The sequence below is a fragment of the Dendropsophus ebraccatus genome, chromosome 2 (assembly GCF_027789765.1).
Source record: "Dendropsophus ebraccatus isolate aDenEbr1 chromosome 2, aDenEbr1.pat, whole genome shotgun sequence".
Classification (NCBI taxonomy): Eukaryota; Metazoa; Chordata; class Amphibia; order Anura; family Hylidae; genus Dendropsophus; species Dendropsophus ebraccatus.
The window spans coordinates 212,186,779-212,191,931 of record NC_091455.1 but is presented as its reverse complement, the minus strand read 5'-3'; the positions used below and the strand labels follow the sequence as shown (position 1 = coordinate 212,191,931).

Sequence of the window (5,153 nt, the reverse complement as noted above, 5' to 3'; positions counted from 1 at the left end):
ATGGATCCAGATTTCTGTGGAGAAACATGGCCGCTAAGATGGATCCAGATCTCTTTGAAGGAACATAACCTGGTACATGGGACAGGGAACCTAAAGCCCATCAGCTGTGACAAAACTACAATTCCCATCATGCTGGAGAGCCAGGTATGGTATTAGTTGTCCCCTTTGAAGCATTCTAAAAGCATTCTAGAAAATGACAACACCCTCTATGATCAGTTTAATTCAAGGGTGAATCATAAATCTGACATAAATCAGCTATACTATAGTAGTTCTCCTCTTCTTGGAAGTATATTGGAGAATCTGTAGATACACAGCAAAATATTACTCGTGGGAAAGACTATAAGAGAATAAACAGCAGTGTGACTGGTGCCCCAGAGCAGAACTCTCATCAGACAGATGTCACAGGGCTGCGGTGTGACCATCAGCAGCCACAGTTACCTGAGCTCCATTTACTTCAATGCTATAAAAATCTTAACGTTTAATCCAGTTTACAGAAGACTCCTCATCCTTCAGCTCCTCGGTGTCTCCTTGTCACCAGCCATGAAGACTTCTGCTGTCCTACTTGTCCTCGCCGCCTGCTTCTTGATGCTCTCACAAGCTGCTCCAGGTTTGTACTTTACTCATCTTACAGAACAGGTGGGGAACATCTGACTCACAAGCTACAGTAAATAAAGGCTTATAGAATCATTGGGTGGCCCCCTAATCTTGTGCCTCCCCCATAGCCCCCCTGCCCATCTGTTGGTTCAGTCCAGAGACATAACTTGAGGCTACTGTAGTGGTGGTGAACCACTAGACCATGGGTCCCTGTGCCACATAATGGACATTTTGGTTTCCAAAAGTCATAAAATGTTGACAAACCCAAAAGTTCCATTATGCTGCACTGGGCACCAGTTAATTTCACATGCCTCACGACCATGTCACAGAACGGCCGCTGTCTGTTAAGTTCAACCCGGCCGATACTGCAGTAGCGGCCGGATGAACTTCATTTCTTTTCAATTGGAATGCTGGCGCTTACAGGTGTGCCCGTGTTCCAATTAGCCATTGCAGACAATGTAAATTCCGTCTTGAGCCGCACTTTACATTGTCTGTACTGACAGTTTTGGACGGCCGCATGAAATCCCAGCCAGACTGTATACAGAGTGTATAAACTCTGGCTGGGATTCCATAGAAAACAATGCAATGTATTTTTTCAATAGTGGCCGGTGTTGCAATCTCAAGCAACAGCCATTATTAATTGAAAAAATATGTTGTGTGAATTTGCTCATCTTTACTCTCAATCTTACCCAGCACTGGTACCTGTATCCTCGTACTCTGCTCGGCTGTGCACGGTACTGCAGTGTTTCCCTGTTCCCTGCAGTACCTGCACTGTCACCACTACTACTATCACCATGTGGGCTGATAAACAATGAAGAGGCCGGCAGCTGATCTGTAGTCAGACCCCCAGTGGTCTAATACGGAAGGTCTGAGGAGACGAATAACAATCCATTTGCTCTATGTATTTGTTGGTTACATTACATTGTATTATGCCGGGATATGCTATGTTGTTTATTTTACTGACATCTTTTCTGAGGTGACCAGAGGGGGGCGCTCTATTCCCCACATGGCACTGATTGGCCTCCATGCTATAGTATTAGGTTCGTTATTCTTCTGTGTTTTATAACCCACTTGACTAACTGTATATCAATCTGATGTTTGTTTCAGAGGAGAGATGTTTCTTGCCTAAGTTTAAATCAAAAGCAAGAGCATCTTTTATATATTTTTACTATAATTCAGAAACAAACTCATGTGATCCACTCACATATGGCGGATTAGGAGGAAAAGACGCCAACCTATTTAGAACCATAGAGCTATGTGAGGCGGCCTGTATGACATAATAAGGTTGGTGTCTGCCATATTTTACTAGATAGATGTGTATGTACTATAGATAGATAGATATGTACTGTTCTTCCATGCCACCTTTCTTTACTTCCCGGCAAACAAGATGTGCCCATCTGTACTGTCCCCTCTAATGTACTGTCCCACTGTCCCCTCTAATGTACTGTCCCACTGTCCCCTCTAATGTACTGTACCAGTGTCCTCTCTAATGTACTGTACCAGTGTCCCCTCTAATGTACTGTCCCACTGTCCCCTCTAATGTACTGTCCCACTGTCCCCTCTAATGTACTGTCCCACTGTCCACTCTAATGTACTGTACCAGTGTCCTCTCTAATGTACTGTACCAGTGTCCCCTCTAATGTACTGTCCCACTGTCCCCTCTAATGTACTGTCCCACTGTCCCCTCTAATGTACTGCACCACTGTCCCCTCTAATGTACTGTACCAGTGTCCTCTCTAATGTACTGTACCAGTGTCCCCTCTAATGTACTGTCCCACTGTCCCCTCTAATGTACTGTCCCACTGTCCCCTCTAATGTACTGCACCACTGTCCCCTCTAATGTACTGTACCAGTGTCCTCTCTAATGTACTGTCCCACTGTCCCCTCTAATGTACTGTACCACTGTCCCCCTAATGTACTGTACCAGTGTCCCCTCTAATGTACTGTCCCACTGTCCCCTCTAATGTACTGCACCACTGTCCCCTCTAATGTACTGTACCAGTGTCCTCTCTAATGTACTGTCCCACTGTCCTCTCTAATGTACTGTACCAGCAGTGGCGTAGCTACAGTGAAGGCAGGGAAGGCGACTGCTATGGGGCCCCTGCAGGAAGGGGGCCCGAGGAAGCCTGCCCTGCCTTCATGGTAGGTACCCCGCTCCCCCAGGGGTCCAGAGAGGAAGAGGGACCCCCACTGCACTGTTCAGCCCCCTCACTGTAGTGCCGGGTGAGCGGGCTGAACAGAGGAGCAGGACCTGCCAGACGGCACAGGAGAGAGATGAAGGACCTTTGGGTCACATGACCCAAAGGTCCTCAATACTTCTATGTGAAGATCAGCCCGGACTACAGGAGGAGGAGGGGGAAGCCTGGGAGCTGTAAGTGCTGTGTATGTGTGTCAGTGAGTATATATGTATCTGTGTATATATTTATATGTCAGTATGTGTATGTATCTGTGGCTATATATATATGTGTGTTTGTGTATGTCAGCAATGTCTGTAGCACTGGTGTATATGTGTGTGTTTGTGTATGTCAGCAATGTCTGTAGCACTGGTGTATATGTGTGTGTGTGTGTGTGTATGTCAGCAATGTCTGTAGCACTGGTGTATATGTGTGTGTGTGTGTGTATGTCAGCAATGTCTGTAGCACTGGTGTATATGTGTGTTTGTGTATGTGTGTGTGTCAGCAATGTCTGTAGCACTGGTGTATATGTGTGTGTGTGTATGTCAGCAATGTCTGTAGCACTGGTGTATATGTGTGTGTGTGTGTATGTATGTCAGCAATGTCTGTAGCACTGGTGTATATGTGTGTGTGTGTATGTCAGCAATGTCTGTAGCACTGGTGTATATGTGTGTGTGTGTATGTCAGCAATGTCTGTAGCACTGGTGTATGTGTGTGTGTGTTTGCTCCCAAAGATGTTCTGCAGCAGCTTCTATTAATGCTGGGCTCTAATAAAAGAACCCACCACTAATATCTGCAGCATTTTCTTTTATTTCTGGTTGAGTATTTCTTATTACACTGAGATGATTTCCCTGTATACAGTCTACTCATGGAGTATATATCAGCACTAGTGTCATCACATTACAGCGTATATATGTGTGTATGTCAGTGGCGGATCTGTATATATGTTAATGGTGCCTCTGTGTGTGTATATGTGCGTCATTGTCTGTGTTTGGCGGGGGGGGGGGGCATACAGGATTTATGGGGCCCCATACAGTTTTTTGCTATGGGGCCCCATGAATCCTAGCTACGCCCCTGTGTACCAGTGTCCTCTCTAATGTACTGTACCAGTGTCCCCTCTAATGTACTGTCCCACTGACCCCTCTAATGTACTGTACCACTGTCCTCTAATGTACTGTACCACTGTCCTCTCTAATGTACTGTACCACTGTCCTCTCTAATGTAGTAGAACTAAACTGCCATTAGAGGGGAAAGTACTAGAAAGTACAGGGCCTATGTGTGTGATAGGCTGTGTGGTGCGAGGTACCCACGCTAACCATTGATCAACAAAGTAACACATCACATACATAGTTAACCAATTGTGTAAAAGATAGAGGAAGTGAGACACCAAGTGGTGAAGCAGCAAAATGGCAGCCTTCAGCCCAGAGTGTGACATGTAACAGAAATACCTGATGACAGGGTGTGCTTGGACGTAGTGGCACCCCTGCTGTGGGACACAAGAGTTATATTATGTCATTAACCCCTTGTGTGTTCTCTCCTCCAGGTGCTGAGACTTTCGAATGATAAACCTGCAGGTCACAAAGGCAGCACATGGGGAATTTCTATTGATAAGCTGTATGTGATATAATGTGACAAATATATAATAAATAATTGCATGTGCATTGTGTCTGTAGTCATTGATCCATCAGAGCTGGGCTTACACAAGGGCTGCTGGCTGGTAAATTTTAGGCCTGGGAGGCAAGCACACACCACTGGCCCATGTACTTAATCCTCTCTGGATTTGATGCTGCGATTTAAGGAATTTATATCAATGAAATCATCAGCATGAAATCGGCAATGGATTAAGTAAGCATGAACAGACTCTTAAAGGGGTTATCCAGGACTACAAAAAAAATAAAAGCATAGCCATTTTCTTGCAAAAACAGTGCCGCCTCTTTCCTCAGGCTGTGTGTGGTATTATAATTAGGCTTTATTCATGTCAATGGAACTGAATTAAGTTACCTAAATTAGGACTACTTGTTACCAATGTCCAAATGCATCAGACAATATATACAACCTACAACGCAAAAATGGATGCTAGACAGTACCTTCAAAAATCAATACTTTATTGTTACACATAGAAAATATATATTTAAAAAACATTAAAAGCAGGGAGATAGGAAAAATACTACAGTAAATGCATCAGATGGGATAATGTATGTCCCATATACACACATAACTGGATGATAAGTCACTTAATCCCAGGGGGACAGAGGTATATAAATCGTGCTAAGTAAAATACTCCAAAGTACTGTAATCAGTGAGAGATAGATAGATAGATAGATAGATAGATAGATAGATAGATAGATAGGAGATAGATAGGAGATAGATAGGAGATTAGATAGA

General features: G+C 44.2%; 1 long non-coding RNA gene across 1 annotated transcript; it reads left to right on the top strand.

Annotated features, from left to right (window-relative positions):
- The first annotated feature begins 402 nt into the window (after positions 1-402).
- On the top strand, positions 403-4,427 carry LOC138784933 (uncharacterized). The gene is made up of 3 exons (XR_011361982.1): positions 403-607; positions 1,702-1,878; positions 4,312-4,427. It is a non-coding gene; the product is annotated as an uncharacterized lncRNA (long non-coding RNA).
- Positions 4,428-5,153: the final 726 nt, after the last annotated feature.